The sequence below is a fragment of the Ambystoma mexicanum genome, chromosome 10 (assembly GCF_040938575.1).
Source record: "Ambystoma mexicanum isolate Mex_15411 chromosome 10, UKY_AmexF1_1, whole genome shotgun sequence".
NCBI classification, from domain to species: Eukaryota; Metazoa; Chordata; class Amphibia; order Caudata; family Ambystomatidae; genus Ambystoma; species Ambystoma mexicanum.
In genome coordinates this window covers 1,537,928,704-1,537,946,787 of record NC_090932.1, presented here as the reverse complement: position 1 = coordinate 1,537,946,787, position 18,084 = coordinate 1,537,928,704, and the positions used below count along the sequence as shown (strand labels likewise).

Genomic DNA, 18,084 nt, shown 5'->3' with positions numbered 1-18,084 from the left:
ATGTCTACTAATCTATCTTGACACCAGGAAGGGTAATGATGAATTGAAACCCGTTGTGGTATGGTTCATCGTTGCACAAAGAAACGAGGGCCTTTAGAACACACTTTTTCATGCAGACTTCTTACACATGGCTTTCTATGTTGCATTCAAGTCACACTAGTTTAAAGTATACTATATTTTACATCTGACTAAACATTCTCATCATAATAAAAGAAAACAAAAGAACCAGTCCCGAAATAAAAACGTGTACTTGAATCACTGTTCATCGTTCATTAAGAGCAGTTCATTGCTTGGGGTCTGCACATGCAACCTTAATAAGTGTTATAACTTGGCGAGAGTGATTAGCTGCTGTAGTACGTTTGCATGACATTATGCATATGTTCACATTTGAACTTATGAAACTGAGGTACTTTAGTGCTGGCGTGTGCAGTATTATACTAGTTATGCATTACGTTATTACACTCTAATTCTATAAGCATTACTGTATCATAGGCCAATATGCATCATACTTTCATTATTAAGGTTTAGCATGAGAACTTCTAGTTACACATATATGTTATATTAATCACTCATATACACATTGGCCCATCTATGTTTGTACCATCCCACATGCAAAAGGCACGTTGGCTCTGTCCATATTAGAGCGTAAATAAACAAACGAGCTCAAGGGTCCCTTCTAAATGGTGACTCTGTCCTGAGGGGCATAGGGATCATGTTCTTTATGGCCAGGGTCTGTGGGGTGTGGGGCAGGTTTATAGAGACAGATAGTTTTGCTCTGGTCCCGGCTCAGGGTTGTATCTGGGTCAGTGAGGTGGGGCGGAAGACAGAAGATACAGTGTGAATTCTGTTGCTTTCTCGCAGCCAGTCTTCTCATGGGAACCGATCAACTGCAGGGACGGCAAGGCAAGAGGGAGGAGGTGTGGGGAGAAACTTGCTTGCGGTGTGCGCCTGGCTGGGAGAGCTGCCGGTCTGTGTTGAAACTTCATGGCTGTTTTACTATTGCAAAATGGAGTTGGTAGCTTGCAAAATTGAGTCTTATTCGATTTTAGTCTTTGAATGTTATAAGGGGTGTTACAAAGGGGCATCACAGTTCCTAAGGTTATTCCCGCACGAGTGCTCCGGGGCCGGGGCCCTGAACCCAAAGCAGCCGTGACTGGGCCTACCCAGGAAGTGTAGGAATAGGGGACGGGGGGTTCAAAATGCCCCCTCCTTCCACTCATGTGTCGCAGCCCGGAAACTTCTACCATACTTGCTTTCCTTGGCCAAAGCGGGACTGGCTCACGCCTCAAGGTGCATTTCTCTGCCATATCCAGGTACACCAGGTCTCTGGGCAGACCTTCGCTGTGGTCTGACTCGTCAAGGAGTTCCTCAAGGGGCTCTTCAGGACTTTCCCGCCGGTGAAGGCTCCTGCCCCGGCTTGGGAGCTCAATGTGGTGCTAACTAAGCTCATGGGAGCCCCCTTCGAACCTATCCATCCGGTCCCAAGTCGGACAAGCAGTGCTACGCAACTGGTTTGAGGTGAGTCTGTTCCAGAGGTGAATGTTTTTATTTCTGTTGAGCCTTGCCACCTCCTGTGGTTGTGTATATGTACTCCTTTGTAATTGTTATTCAGGAACATGTGAATCCATGCCAGACCCCATGCTGTTGAAGGTTTAAATTACTTAACTGTAACTGTTATTATCCGTCATGGGTCTGGCATGGATTCACATGCGAACCGTCCTTCCGTCCCCTACGTGGCTCTTCTTGGTTCATACTGACACTTTATGTGCTTACCAAATCTGAAGATGGCTACCAGGGGACTGTCATTGGATGAGGGCAGTTTGACCCAGAGAACGGTGTATGCTTTAGAGGAGAAATACAGCTTTGAAGTGAAAGTGAAACTGTTTTTTGCTTTTACCGATGTGAAGATGAAAAAGGAAGCTGGCGTCCAAGAAGAAGATTGGTTCTCGCTCACGTTCAGTTGGGCCCCATCATGGATCTTGCTGTCCCGTTTCCCCTAGATCATGTCCTGCAGCAATAGCGTGTGACAATGTCCCATTTTCACCATCTTCGGAAGGTACGACTGTGCAACATGAACTCCTGATCTTTTTGCAAACCCCCTTCCATTGCGGGCAGCAGATCCAGTACATACCGGTTCTGCATAGTCATCATTCTGAGGGCACGCAGCTCCACTCTTATGACGTTGAAACCTTGCTCGGTATCGTTGGCCAATTGGATCAGCTCCCAATGAATGATCTGTAGCCATTTGACATTTGCTAGTGTCTGTATGCTGGGTATTAAGGATGCAAAAAATGTCTCTGCAGATGTATACAACTTGTATGCCATCAGATATTTGTGCGAGCAGTTAGGAGGGGATTGGGTCCTCCGACGTATTCTATATCTATGACCGGTTATCACCACAGCTGTGCTGCATCGGAAAATGTTCTGTGTCCTGCGTTGATGACGTCAATACGCCGTCCTCGAGGGCCTCCGTCGAGCCGACATCTCCGGATGTTATAAGTAGGACGCATGACGCCCGTAGCCTCAGTTCTGTTTTTTCCACAAACGTGTTCGCTTCGGAGATCTCGGCGCGCCTCTGTTCTTCTGAGTTCTGTTCTTTCGGTTCTTCGAACCTGTTTGTTTGTGAAGATTTCCATGATGTCTTTGTCTTCTTCTACCCTGCGGCCGGGTTTCAAGAAGTGTCGGGACTGCGGTTCCAAGATGTCGCTGACGGACCCGCACGACGCCTGCCTCTGGTGCCTCGGTGAGGACCACGCCACTGATGATTGTGATGATATCCAGTCGTTAACTTCGAAGGCCTTGTGGGAGCGTAAGAAGAAGCTTTCTGTCGTTAAGGTGGCCAAGCCCTGGAAGTTGAAATCCGCTGGGCTTTTGACTGACGATTCGAGGGGGGACTCTCTGCATCGTCAGCGTAAGTCCGGGGGGGGTCTCGGAGTGGGTCCTGCCATTCCTCTGCCTCGTACCGGCGCCTTATGTCGAGGGTAACGGAATACTTGGGGTGGTCTCCGCCACCAGTGGATTTTCTGCAAGATGACCTGACGGATATCCTTGACCAAGGTCCACCAACTGACCCGGTACTGCCATTCCATATGGCCTTGTAGAGAAGGGTGGCAGCGCCTTGGACTGCTCCAGAGAGTCTCCCGGCGGTGAGCAAGTCATTGCTGAAGAAATATCGTCCAGCCAGTAGCGACCCCAGCTACTTGACTATGCACCCCACTCCGGAGAGTTTGGTGGTGCAGGCGGCTGCAGCCCCGGCAAAACAGGCGTCGTACCCTACCATCCCTCCTGATAGGGACGACAAACGTTTTGATGGCTGGGCGAAGAAGTGTTTTCTTCAGGGGGTATCGCTTTACAGGCAGCCAACTCTGTGTGCCTTAGTACGTTTCACTCATATCATACTCTGTAGAATTGTGTCTCTTTGGCGGCTGAACATAATCCCGAAGGGGAGGAACGGAATGGCTTTCTTGCTCTTGTTCAGGATTGCAAGGATGCCATGTGTGAATCCGTTCGGTTGGGTCTGGACATGGCAGATTGCGTCAGCTGGTCCATGGCGGCGAGCACCGTAATGCGCAGATTTGCGTGGTTGCGGAAGTCGGGGTTTGCTCCTGATGTTCAAGCCCGGCTTCTCAACATGCCATTGATGGTGAGCATCTTTTTGGCAGCAAGGCTGACGAGAGCCTTAAGAGGTTGCAGACCTCCAAAGCTGCAGCGAAGTCGTTGAGTGCTGCAGTTCGACAACCTCTGCCTTTTCGTCCTAGGGGACAGCAGTGGAGGGGAGGTTCCTTTCGATATTACTCATCCGTTGGTAGATCGAGAGGAGCTGCAAGTCAAAGGGACCACCGTAGGAGTACCAGAGGTGGAAAACAAGGTACTCGCGGTGCCAAGGCCGCTCGGGCAGTTGCCTCTTTGCCCTCAGGCAATGCTGCAGCCGCTTCAGCGCAGTCATGAGGCCATGTCCCATGGTTCACCGGTTGGGGGAAGGCTGGCGCAGCATCTTGTAGAATGGCGTGCCATTACTTCAGATGTGTGGGTTCTCGAGATCATAGCCCACAGCTACTGTCTTCCTTTCCGGCAGAGGCCTCATGACAATCCACCAGGTAATCTCTCTTTGAAGAGTCCGGATCCGCTCCTTGCGCAGGAAATACAAGCCCTGCTGGAGAAAGGCCCCATAGAACTTCAAGTGGATCTCTTTGCCTCCAGTGTCAACCGGAAGTGACGATCATGACGGACGCATCCCTCACGGGATGGGGAGCTCATGCCGAGTTGACAGTCAGTGGTCGTTGGTCTCCGTCGGAGTCCAGACTCCATATCAATCTGTTGGAGCTGAGGACCGTCGGGCTTGCCCTGAAGGGGCTTTTCTGCCGACTGTGCGAGGAAAGAATGTCCAGATTCTGACAGACAACACAGTGGCCATGCACTACCTCAACAAAAATGGGGGGGCAGTGTCACTTGCTCTGTGCAGGGAGGCGATGCAGCTCTGGTTCTGGGCCATCCAGCAGGAAATTTCGATCTCGGCAGTTCATCTGGCCGGAGACGAAAACGAGACGGCGGATGCTCTGAGCAGGCAGAGCGCGATCTCTCACGAGTGGGAGCTGGCTCAGGAGATTCTCCTGGAGATCTTCACCCTTTGGGGGGACCCCTCAAGTGGATCTCTTCGCCTCCAGTGTCAACCGGAAGTGCGAAAGGTTCTGCTCACGGGAATTTCCTCCAAGAGGAGCCTTAGGAGACGTGTTTGTGGTGGAGTGGTCCTTCCCACTGCTGTATGCGTTTCCTCCAGTCCCCGTCATCCCGCAAGTGCTGCGGAGGTTCGTTTCCCGGATGATCCTCATTGCTCCGGCATTGGACCGGAGAACGTGGTACCCGGACCTTCTCGACTTGTCCATCTGCCCTCCACGCCATCTTCCCTACCGAGACGATCTGCTCTCACAGGAGGGGGCTCAGCTTCTCCATCCAGAGGTCAGATCCCTCAACCTTCACGCTTGGCTTCTGAAAGGTTGAGGTATAATGATAAGGACCTCCCTGAAGACGTGATGCAGGTGTTGCTTTCGGCCAGACGGCCTTCAACAAAGTCCCTGTACCGTTGCCGTTGGAGAAAGTTCTGCGACTGGTGCAGGGTTAAGAATGTGGATCCTTTTTCATGTGACATTCCTGTGGTTCTGTCTTTTTTGCTTTCGTTAGTCCACAAGGGCCTGCAAGTGGGTACCGTTAAAGGTTAACTGGCGGCGCTGTCCATATTTAAGCGCTCATCTGAGGAGTGTTCTATTTCAAAATTCCTTTAATTTCTCAGTTTCTGAAAGGGCTCACTAATGTGTTTCCACCATCACCTTTCCAGGTGCCCGGTTGGGATTTGAACCTTTTTCTAAAATTCGTAATGGGTGCTCCATTTGAGCCTTTACATTCTTGTCCTTTGAGACTGTTAACCCTTAAAACTGTATTTTTAGTTGCGGTTACTTGAGTGAGTTGCAGGCACTTTCTGATAAGCCACCCTTCACAGTGTTTCATAAGGACGGGGTTGTCCTTAAGGTTCGTCCTTCCTTTCTTCCGAAAGTGGTATCAGAATTTCATTTAAGCCAGAAGGTCATTCTTCTGGCATTTTATCCTCCTCCACATCCTGGTAAGGAAGAGGAGAGGCTCCAAAGGGTTGGATCCTAGGAGAGCTTTAAGTTTCTACATTTCACGCATGTCCCGGGTCAGAGTGGACGATCAGCTCTTTATTGGTTACGCTGGAAAGCGTTTGGGACAAGCTGTTACTAAGCAGACTTTGTCTAGATGGATTATCTTGGCAATTTCTGAATGTTACCGCTTGGCGGGTAAGGACCCTCCGGTAGGCTTATGGGCCCATTCTACTAGGGGTATGGCTACCTCTACTGCCCTGCAGAGGGGTGTTCCTATTCGTAACATCTGTGAAGCAGCCACTTGGGCTTCAGTCCATACTTTTGTAAGACACTACTCCCTAGATTCTATCCATGGGCAGGATCTGGCCTTTGGAAAGGCGGTCCTTTACTCTGCAGTTTGATTGGGCATTCTAAATTTCTATATTCTAAATTCTTTTCCCTCCTCCATACATTAGTACTGCTTTGGAGCACGTCGGAGGACCCAATCCCCTCGGAGAACAAGTTACTCTCTTACCTGGTAACGTTCTTTCGATGGGATGGTCCGACGACGTATTCCATATCGCTCCCTCCCTACCTGCCCCGCTACAGAATTTCTTATGCGATTGCAGCTTACCTTTCCGCAAGGCTTTCTGTGGTCATACTGGCAGAAGATTGGTGCCACACGTTCTGGGAAAAAACTACAACTGAGGCTACGAGCATCGTACGTCCTACTTATAACATCCGGTGACGTCGGCTCGACGGAGGCCCTCGAGGACGACGTATCGACGTCATCGACGCAGGACGCAGACGCAGAAAATTTTCCGAAGCAGCACAGCTGTGGTGATTACCTGTCATAGATATGGAATACATCGTCGGACCATCCCATCGAAAGGACGTTACCAGGTAAGAGAGTAACTTGTTCGTTGATATGTAATTTGATGCTCTTTTCCTTCTTCGCAATTGACCATACGCTGTTTCTCAGGAAGGATGCGAAAGTCTGGTGGTGGCAATGTGTGCTGTGCTTCGATTGTTGGGGGCACTGTGGGTACTTCCTCAGGCAGTGCCCCCCCCCCCTGCCCTTCTGGGACTACTAACAGGGCTCAGTGTAGTGTAGCTAGCAAACAATGGCCCCTCCAGGAGGGTGGGAGGTGCAAGTACGCCTATTGGCCACACACCCAGTAGTAGTCCATCAGTGCTGCGGCCCCCTTCTTGAGGTCTGGAATCAGCACAGTTCGGTTTCATCATTCATTTAAGCTGACCAGAATAGTTCTTTTGCTGATAAAGCACAGTTCACAAGTCTTTTCCTGGTGCACTTTTACTGGTTTCTCTATGGCTTCAATCCAGGTCAGTTTTGTGATGTGCTCTGTCCATGTTCGTGCGCACGTCTGTTCCACGAGTGCCACAGTTTTTTCTGCAAACTCTAAAAGTCCTTCAGCTTTGCTCGCGAGTGTTGTTTCTTGCCACTTGTTAGCGTATTATGCTCCGTCGATCACCAGGTAGGGTTGTTTTAAAATTTTGGTTTCACTTGTTTTGCACTTATGGATGTTCATATCAACAAGTTCTAAGTGGATTTTGTGTGCCTTGAAAGTGCCTCTGATCCTACATAGCGAACGATGAATTGAGCATTGTGCCTCTGATTGATACTTCTTGCGGTACTAAAACCTTGGGTACCCTAGATGCGTGCGGTATTAAGTATCACACATAGCAACTGGTATTAGTTGTTAGTCTTTCCACTGTACTCATGTCAGAGTACCAATTGTTGGAGTGTTCGAGATGACGGATGTCTTCAACTGCATCCAGCCTAGGCCATGGTATGCATCATATTTGGGTTTACCTACTTGTCTTTCCATTCTACTATGTCGTGGTATGTGCCTTTTTGCTAACCTACTTCTGCTGTTTGTAATATTTGCAGTACTACTTACATTCCACAAAAGGTTTTTGACATTTGTAAGTATTATTTCAAAATTTTACTTGTACACAAAGTTGTGGGGGAGTTGCTTGCATTTATGGGGGTCACATCATATATGGTTCTGGTCATGTTTTCTGCTTCTGCTTTCATTAAAGGGCGTGCTTTCATTAAAGGGCGTGCTTTCATTCAAGTTCAGTCTTGGGGGCGATTCAGTTACATTAAAGGGTGTACTTTAGTTTAAGTTCCAGTTCCCTGTGTCACTCCTTCTTTTAGATGGCCTGCCCAGATAAAAGATGCCCCCCCCCAATATGTACCTAATAGGAACATTAGAAAGGGACAATAGTAGGCCCTCCAGGTCTAGGTGGAGTATCATTCCTGGAATTAACTCTGGGGGGGGGGGGAGTTAAATATTACGGGCCGAAAGATGAAATCAGTGGGTACTCTCCAGCAAGTTCTGGTAATCTGGGGGACGGCTCGTGCGAGCACTGTGATGCCATAAATGAACATGTCAGGGTTGACGGGGATGCCTCGCACTGCTACATCTCGTGCCATTGCATGGATCAGGAGCATTGCCCTTAGTGAGCACATGCCAGGCATTGCGCAGAGGATACCGCTGTCTGTGAATGAGGTCATCATGTTTAGCTTACTTAGCAGATCCCTACCGAGCAAGTTGACAGGAGAACTCCGAGTATAAGAGGGGGGCCCTTACAACCTTCCCTCCCACCTTCACATCTAAGTCTTTTGTATATGGAACAGTTAAAACCGCCCCAGAGAATGCCTGCATGTCGAGAGTTTTTCCTGATGGCGGGATGTCACCTTCTCTGATGCACAACTTCTCCGCTCCTGAGTCCACTATAAAGATGAATTGTTTGTTCCCTATCTCTGCCTCCACCAACGGTTCCTCTTCTGGATTCAGGGTCATTAACAGGACTGAACACGCAAGTTCTCTCTGTGGACTGTCCTAGTCAGGATATGTGTCTGTCCCAGGGAATGAAAAAGAGGTTCCCCCTACCACTGTATCGCCTTGAAATAAGGCCACTGTGACATTAGGCGCAGTGCCAAAAGTGTTCCTGTTCTCCACTTGCTGGGGATTGGGGCGGGGTTGGTACTGTTGCACGGCCTGCTGTTGGTGTTGTGGATGATGGGGGCCGTGGATTTGTGGGGGTAGCTGTGTGTAAGCCTGGTGGATCTCATATGGTATCAAAGCAATTCTAGGCGGTAACCCTTAGGGGTTCCCCTGATGTGGAGGGCCATAATACGGCTGATTGTAGTTGTAACCCCCTCCCTGCCTACTCCGGCACTCTCTCGAAAAATGCCTCCATCTGCCACATGTCCAGCACTGTCCTGGGCCCCTCCTCTGGGCCAAGGCCCCCGAATCTGCCTCCCCTTGAACCTCGGAACCCACCTCGTCCTCGCTGCTGTCCTCCTTGCCAATGTGGCCCAGTGAACTACGGGTTCCCGCCCCACTGTCCTTGTCCTCCTTCAGCCCACACTGTCGCTATTCTTGCATTCGCTGCATTAGGGGCTTCCGCCGGTGCTGGCGATGGCCCTTTTGCTACCGCAGCTACTTTCACTTACCTATTTTGGACCAGTTTCGCTTCCTCAGCCTGTTGCCTCTGAATAGTTTCCTTATCTTGCTCTTTTGTTCTTCTACAATGGTGAACTATGATACTTTGAATTTTTGGCTATATTTTAGCTTCTACCCCCGCCATTTTGTCAAGCGCTTTCTGTACTTCTTTAGGTAGGCCCTTTTTTACTATAAAATAGAAAAGTGATGTTGATTGGTCCCAGGCGCTGCCCGTTTCTACTCTCCACATCTCTTGGACACTGAGAATGTATTGGGCTGCATCTTCATCACCCATTGTGCACTGCATAATCGATTGTAAGTCTGGAGTGTTGGGAAACGTTTGCTGCAACACATCCCATATAGTTGCTCTAATCTTGTTAACCAACGCTCCATCATGGGCATCATTGCTCAATGTTACTTTTGCTCTGCTTTGACCCACATATTTTTGGAGTGGTCCCCAACTGCGGCCACTAACAGCCTTTTAATAATCCCCTATTGCTAAGGGCACCCCCGCAGTGTTCTTTTCAAATGTGTACATCCACTTCCCAGCCCCTGCCGTGAGTTGTGGGAGTGCCTTGCGGAGGTTATTTTTGTCCATTTGCGCCCAGGGTACTAGTGGAGCCTCCCTGCCCCCTTGTGTATCAGTGGCATTTGCATTTACATCTTGCCTTCTCCGCCTTTATTCACACTTCCCTTTTTCCTAGCTAAGGCTATCTTACCAAATCTTTCCCCCAGTCTCCCATCCCACATACTTTCTAATCTTGGGATGTGCTGGGGTGCTTGCTCTGCGTCCCCGACCCCCACATTCTCATAGCCCAAGCTGTCTGTTTCTCTGTCACGCTCTATGTGAACGGTTCTTATGGGTGCTCTTCGCTTATTTTTAAATACTGTTCGAGCTTCAAACACTTACCTGAATCCCAGCCGCTCTGGGGGAACTCTGTCTCCGGAACTTCTCATACATCTGCAAGAAGGGAAAGACACTCCAGGTTAGCGTGGAAACATCTAGAGGCGCCGCATACCGCGCTTACTCACCACATTTGTTCTTCATAACCGGCATCCACGCTGAAAACATTGCAGCACCTAAAAGACACAGAAAAAGAACACTCTCTCACTCACCTTCAGCGCTGCTCATCTCAGCAGCACACCGCCATCCCCGGACGCCGGCCATCATCCAAGGAAGGAAAGGAACGAAGTTGGAGAACTGTTCAAAAGACTCATTATACTTACCTGTCGGACTCTTGCCAGTGAAGTAACTAGGCAGCAACGAGCCTGCATCAATCAACGCGCCCCTGCTCTAAAAGCAGGATGGAAAGCACACTATCTAAGAAAACAAGGTGAGCTGTGGCTCAAAGGGAAGGGTTGGACCCCGGGAAAGAAGGGGTTCAAGCACACAGAGACCATAGGGAGTTAAACTCTACTAATCCTGTGTTTCAGGCCCAGTCTCCAGTCTAATAGCCTCCAGGGAAGGGTTTGAGGTCGTAAGAGGTCAGAACAGGCTGAGTGACGTCCCTGTGGATACCAGGTGAGCGTTACAGCTTTTCACACATGCACCTCACGCCTTCCTGATACGTCCACACACCACATACACGCCCCTCCTGGGCCGCCTCCATACACCTAAAAATACACCAACAAAACAAATTAAAATAGCAAGCTAAAACAACCACTACTATTCCCGAGCTCTCTAATTATGTGAAGCGCCTATATTTATCCTTATATTTTTCCTGCACTGGTCGAGACAATGCACGTGGTGCCACCTTCCACTTCATTCAGGGAGGGGCTCGCTCTATTCCATTTTCCTTTACTTTAATATCCTTTCAAAGTTAATAATAATAAAAAAATGAAAAATCCACAAACTCCATAAATATGCCATATTCTTAATTTCAGTCACTGTTCACACTATACACACTGCTCCATACACCCAACCCTACTTTGTTATCCCTTGCAGGCTATACTCAGGTGCATGTGTTCTCCTGAAGACCTGTTTACAGGGTTCCATAACCGGCCTGCACCTCTCCTTGGGGCCGCACCCCACACCAAAGAGCAGGCGAGATTCTGCAAAGACGGCTCCCATAAGGCCACTCTGAGTACGCGTTTCGGGACTGGTGACTGTAGGTGTGCGCGGGGGGGCGCCTAGATACCTCCGCAGGTACGGGGGCAATGGGATGGTATCCAGGCATTGTTTTGAAAACACAGTTTCGAATGACAAAAATTTCGAAAAAAATGCATAGAAAAAATCTACTTTTTTTGTAGGTAAAGTTTTTTTTTTTTGGACTAAAATGGGTGTTAATGGGTAATTTATTTTTTTTTATTCATTTTTTCGACGCATTTTTATTCCACACTTTGACATTCAAATCTATGTCATTCGAAACTATCACTAGGAACCAATGGGATCATGTCAGGGTCAGCAAATGAAGGCAAGTTCCTGGTTACGCTTGCGCCAGAATGAATACATCCCTCTAGGGAAAGAAGCCAAGAGATAGCTTGCAAGGATAACAAGGTTTAATTGTACAGAATACAAAATAAAACAAAAAAGGACTCTGCTGCTCGAGAACGTTCTGGCCCAAATGAGTACAAGCAGAGACTTAAAAGTCACTAACACATAATCAGTATACAGTAAAAATGTGTGCCTCTAATTGGTGAGACCCTATACATGGTCCTGCTGCTTTCTCTGCCGTCTATCTCCACGTGGGTCAACTGGGCTCATCCCTCAGCGAGTGAATATCTGGTCTCTCATAAATTACAATTATCAAAAACGGGTCTAATGCACTAAACCTACTACTACATCACTATGGCATGCACCTGGGCGGCTGGGGGACTGGTGCCAGGGGGAAGGGAGGAAGAAATACAGTCACACTGACCCACACATTCTGGGCTTTGTTGATACCGCTCCTCTCGCACCGAAGGCTTCCACCCTCATTTTGATCTATAATATATCCTCCCTTTACCTCGTGTTACAAAGGATGTATTTATGTGAAGACGTGAAGCAGTCACTCATGCTTAGATCTTTTATGGCCAATTGGTTTATGATTTGGGCTGTGGTCAATCACTTATCTTAGAATGCAGCGGTGCGGGGATCAGGTCAGCCATGTGGGCCATGGCTCTAGGTAGGCTGGGTGGGGGTTGAGGCCTGCTGGCAGTTTCCTGTGATGAATGGGCACTGCGAGAAGCCTGGTGTTGTCTCACGGCCTTGCAGGGCGCATTCCTCCCAGTGACACTGAGTAATTACAACAATGGAGGGACAAGATGCTGCGTCAGTGAGAACTGGTTATGCGGGCCTCATCCCGTCTTAATGATCTGGGCCTAGTCGAGTCCTTCCCTGCAGCAAAGACTTGTGCCGCGCGGCCCTGTCCGACTATACATCCGCCATAATTACAAAATGGTGTTTCTTTCTATGAGCACGCTAGGGTTATGCATTTGTCATTCGCGCTATATTATATCTGCGCCTTGTATACTACACACTTTTTAATGGGAATAGCCTCACCTTAAAGCGCCTAGGGGGTGGCATAGGCTCATTTCCACCCCAACACAGGCCAGCAAGCCTCTGTTCATTGACATGTGTCACAGAAGTTATTTTGTATGACACACATCAGCCTGTAGCTTCATACAGGTAATGAGCATCCAAAGCACCATTCATCCGTCGTTATCTGAACTGTGCACCGACTGGGCTTTTAAACAAGGCTAAAGTCCTACCAAAGAAAGCTGTGTGTGGACACTGACGTCAAATGTATTGAGCTCCTTTCCTCTTGATCATCCATGCAATGTTTGACTATGCAAGAGGCTCATCCAAAAACCTTCACATAGAAGGTAGAGATCTCATTAGCTCTGCAATTGGGATCTGGTTTATGGCCAGTCCCATTGCTTTTATATGGACTGCTGTCTCACTTTTGATTTAATGTTGATATTTCTTGCATGCAGTTTTTTTTGTTCCAGTGTTTGTACTCCTGGCATGTCTGGGGCATGCCTGGAGCAAAGCACTAGTGCTGGATTTACCAGCGTGGAGGTTGCCTGTCAGTAGGCGATTTGGCTGCTGCTTGTACGGGTTGCTTTAATACAGTGACAATTGAGGCTCTTGTCATATACATGCCTCCCCAGAGAAGGCTACCACTTAACTGGCCACCTTCACTGAGCCTTACTGTCAAAGCAAATACAAGGAACAAAATCTGGGCGGTGGTTTTTGACACTGGCCTTTTCACATTGTAGCTCACTGCTGGGGTTCAAAAGTCAGCCTTCTGCTGCCTCAAACTCCCTGACGGATCCCTTCTTTCCTCGAAAGCGCACACAAGATCACACCAGTGTGTGCAGACTTCAGGTCCAGCGTGTCTACTATTGCAGCAGCTCTGTGGGACTCCTTGCTTAGGTCCTATCTCTGCAAGCCTCACAGGGTCCACAACTGTGCTGCAAGATTGGTCTTGAACCACAAGAGTGTTCACAACAGCCCAGCTATGAAATTCCTCCACTTGCTGCCTGAAATATCAGGACTATCTTGAAGATTCTCTGCTTCGCACAAAAAAAGTCCGCAGTCTCAGTCCAGGATATATCACTAAACTCTTCACTCGCTACCGGCCTGCCAGACCCTAAGGATGGCTGACAAAAATATGTTGGCGACCCAACGACCGATTTTATTTATTTATTTATCGTGTTTATCAAATTTCTTTGATTTTACAATGTGATGCGAAAGTGCGTGAGTGGATCTTCACATCTGAATGCTGAATGGTTGTCGTTCTGCAGGCGAGTCAGTTTGTCTTACTGGTGTTGTATGTAGTTATTCACCTGCCAGGCTTTCTGGAGGGTTTTCTTCTCTGGGACAATCTGCAAGGGCTGCTTCAAGAATCTTAACTGCCGCGATTGTCCAAGTGGTTTTGTTCTCTCTTATGAGTCGATTCCACCAGGTTTCTTCTTCGCGTAGGTCAAAAGGCTTTAGTAACGGGATTAGGAAAGCTTTCCTCGGGGCGAAGGTTTTTGTGCATTTTGTTAGAAGATGGCGTACTGTTTCAATTTTTGTGGAGTCATTGCACAATCTGCAGGTACTAGAGTTGGGTAGACCTCTTAATGCTCTCATTTCATTTGTTGGTAGGAGGTTTAATCTTGCCCTTATGAAGGTTTGCCTTAGGGTTTTGTCTGGGAATCTTCTAATGACTGATGCATTGTCGTTTAGTTTTTTGTTTTGCTGTGGCAAATGGGCAAGGAGTTTGTTGGATTCTGCTTTGTCTTGCGTGAGCATCCAATCGCGTAGGTCCATCTTTTTCTTGACTTTGTTAAGGTTTAGGAATAGGTCTTCTTTGGTACAGCCAATTTCTTCCAGAATGTTTTCTTTTTCTGCTGCCCAGGCTGCTAGTAATTTGCATTGACCTCTTTGGATTTCTTGTTCGATCAGTTTGTATTGTATGGGGGCTTCCGGCATGATTACTTTCCTGTATAGCGACATTTCGTTTGCGTCCACTGTCGCTTTCAGTGAGGATAGTCCTAGTTCTCTTCTGATTGCCACAATCGCTGTTGATTTAGGGAGTCGCATCACTTCTCTCCAGAAGTGGCCCTCCAGCTTGTCCCAGATGCCTTGTGGGATTGTGAGGAAAGCTTCCCCTCCATATGTCAGGGAGGGGACAACTTTGTCTTTGAAGAACTTTATGGCCGGCGGCAACGAAAAGCGGCCAAATTTCCTGTGCATGGCTCGTCCCTGGGCAGCAAGTTTCCTGTTTTTTTCCCAAAGATTGTGCTGCATTTTTGCCTCGTTCCCCATACTGTCAATCATCACTCCTAGGTATCTGAACTTCTTTATGATTTCGATGTTCTCGATGTTCCAGTGATGTGTTTTCTTCCGGGTTGCCGTTTTTTCAAGAATCAGGATTTTTGTTTTTTCTATGTTTGTTTCAAGGTTGCTTTTTGAAATATAACTTGCTAGTTTGTTTAGTTGGCGTTGCAGCCCGATGGGGGCTTGGTCGAGGAGGATAATGTCGTCTGCATAGAGGAGCCTTGGGACTGGAGTGCCACCCAGTTTAGGTGCAAAGGTTCTGAGCTCTTTGCCGGAGTCTTTATAGTCGCCAAGGAAAGCTGTGGAAAGTGCTGGCGCTAACAGGCATCCTTGCTTTACACCTCTATTGATTGCGATTTCTTCTGATAGAGCTCCGATTTGATTTAGCTTAACCCTCATTAAGTTGGTTTGGACATTTCCATTCTTCCAGTTTGGACCATAACCTGCCACGTCAATCTTGTCGAAAGCCTGTGTTAGGTCAACAAAGGCTATGAAGACCTTGAGTTGTTGTGCGCGGATTTTGTGCTTTACGATGTTCAATATCATGATGTTTACTGATGTTCTAATATTTTTTGTAAAACCTGATTGGAATGGATCCCAGCTGGGTGAGTTTCTTGGCCATCTTTGGAAGCCCTTTAATAACAGTGAGCCGTAGATTTTCCCGATTGTGTCCAGTAATGCAATCGGGTGATAGTTGCTGGGGTCGGATCGGTCTCCCTTTTTAAAGATCAGGACCACCGTCGCTGTTGTCCAGGAACGGGGTATCGACTTTGTGCTTGTTGTTGCTTCAAAGACGAGGCTTATAAACTCACCCTACTCCTTGGGATTGTTTTTCAAGTCGATATTAGTTATTCCGTCTGGTCCTGGTGCTCGGCTTGACTTTAATTTGCGGATTGCTCCTTCCAAGTCTTCAGCATTAGAGAGGTCTTCCCAGGCCGAATTCCTGACAGAGGTGTTTGGTGCGCGCAAACCTTGGGGGATTTGAAACGGGGCAGAGAAATTACTCTTCCATCTTTCTACGCTCACCGTGTTAGCTTGCTTGTGGTCCTGTTTTCTGTCTGCCGTTTTTATGAGCTACCAGAATTCCCTGGAGTTTCTACCCATTACCTTTTTTGAGCATCTCCTCCGAGTCCAGTTGTTAGAGTTTCAGGCGGTAAAATTTCAGCCATGATCTGTAGTTTTTTACTTCTTCGTTCAGTCTTTTTTTGATGGATACCGATCTGGATTTTGCTGCCTGACGTTTTAATTTTCTTAATGCACGGCTCCTGTCTACCAGTGTTTTGTCGTACTGGTGGAAACCTTGAGGTTTGCCTTTTTTCTGATGCTTTGTGGGATTCGCCTGATATTGAATCAACAGGGGTTGGTAGTCTATTTCTGCTCTGCGCCTATCAGGTTCTTTTCCAAGTTTCTTTTTGTAGTTGTGTGTCAAATCAGCTATCCTTTCTGCGGTCAGTCTTAAGCGGTTTCCTTGAGTCGACACTTCCACCTCTTCCATCATTGTGTGTTTTTCCAGGTGTTGTGGGGGCCATGCTATTTGTAGAATATTATGATAGCTTGCCTCTGTTCGTAGGACATCGAACGAGGTTATGAGGTATGATATGATATATGGCATTTGTAACGCGCCTATACAAAAGTGTTTCAAGGTCTAGCATTTCTTCAGAGGCGAATATGTAATCAATTGCTCCCGCTTGAGTTGGGATTTGGAGTTTTGTTGATAACAGCTGTGCCGTGTTGTGGAGGTTTCTTGAATCCATTAGTTTTAACCATTTCTGACCTCTTGAATCTCCTCTGGTAGTGGTGTTGGATGTTGTCCGGTGAGTGTTTATGCTCAGGCATTTGGCATTCAGATCTCTGCAGATGATTATTTGCGTATTCTCTGAGTTTATTTGTATCTCGTCTATTTCCAACTAGATTATATGTAGAAATTTGTCGTCTTGGATTTTGTCAAGGTTCCAGTAGGTTGTTATTATTGCGATTGGAATCTCCCAGGTTTTGTAAGTCTTTTGGTTTTGACGGGTCCACCTCACCCGAACCGATGGATGGCTCTGCAAGGCGGATAGTTCCTTTTCTATTGACAGACCGCTGCCTAACCGAACTGCAATCAAAAGACCAGCTGAAGGGCGGCCTGTCTGTCCTCTTGAGGCTGGGGAGGTTGTTATTCCGTATCTGTCCATCGCCGGCGTGGTTGTGAGCCAGGTCTCTTGTAGTGCTAAAATGTCAAAATCGCCTACGTTTGTTTTTCCTGTTCTCATCAGGTGTTTGAAACCTTGTGGCCATTTTCAAAGTTGACCGCGTCAAGAGCAGTCTTGTTGTTTTTTCTGAGGATGATTCCTTTTCTGCTCTCGTTGGTCGTTGCTATTTGGTAGACCTGTTTGGGGTTGCTTTGGGCAGCCATGTCCATAGTTGCTTTATTGGCGCAAAGGAGAGTCCGGTTTGCTTTGCCTGTTCTTTTCTGATTGATCCCTCGATGTTTGGGCCTTTTTGCCTTTATTTTCTTTATCTGTGTTGTCATTTTCCTTTTCTTTGCCCCCCTGTTCTAGGGTTTGGTCCTTTTGTTTTTTGTCTAAGGGTCTCCGACTAGGGGGGAGTCGGCGTGCATTTTGAAAGCTGTTTACCAGACTATGGTTTGCTTCTGTTTTTTGACCTGGGGTGAGTCGACTGGAAGTTGATTGGAATGCAGGGGGTCTGCTAATTGGCGGTTTGAGAGTCTGCCTGGAGCTCCGTGAGGAGATAACCTCTTTGTCGTAAATCCGCGTTGGTCTATTTGGACTGATTTATTCCTGCGGTTTCTTTTGTGTATATATGCTTTTGCCTTGCGGGCTTTGTGGTACGGTTCTACTAGGGAAATGTCCTCTGGTCTCAAGTTTTTGAGGGCCCTGATGTTTCTGAAGATCTTAATTAGCGTCCCTCTGTTTAGGATTACTGCTTCGGAGTTTTGGTCTGTTTGTTCTATTTTGAAAGTTTTTGTCTGATCGCATTTGTTTTTTTGTACTTGAGAGGTCCCTCACTTTTCTGGGCTTGCTCCAGAAGGCTTTTTTTCTTGATTGGGAAGAGCTTGTCGGTCTACGAGCGGGCGCTCTTTCTTTTGGCCTTTTAGAGGGGTTTCTTTCAGGGCGATAGTTTTCTTTGTTTTTGGCGTCTCTTCTGTTGTCTGGGTGTGCTGCTTGTCTTCGTTGCTGTGCTGGGGTACCTGTTTCTTGTTGGTTCGAGATGGTTGGTCCTTTTGGGTATCTCGAGCTCGCTCTTGAGTTTCGCCGTTGTGGTG

The 18,084-nt window shown here is 47.7% G+C and overlaps 1 protein-coding gene across 1 annotated transcript in view; it reads left to right on the top strand.

Annotated features, from left to right (window-relative positions):
• Window positions 1-18,084, top strand: part of LOC138492526 (uncharacterized) — a 625,416-nt gene that overhangs the window by 147,745 nt on the left and 459,587 nt on the right. The gene's annotated exons all lie outside the window — the stretch shown is intronic.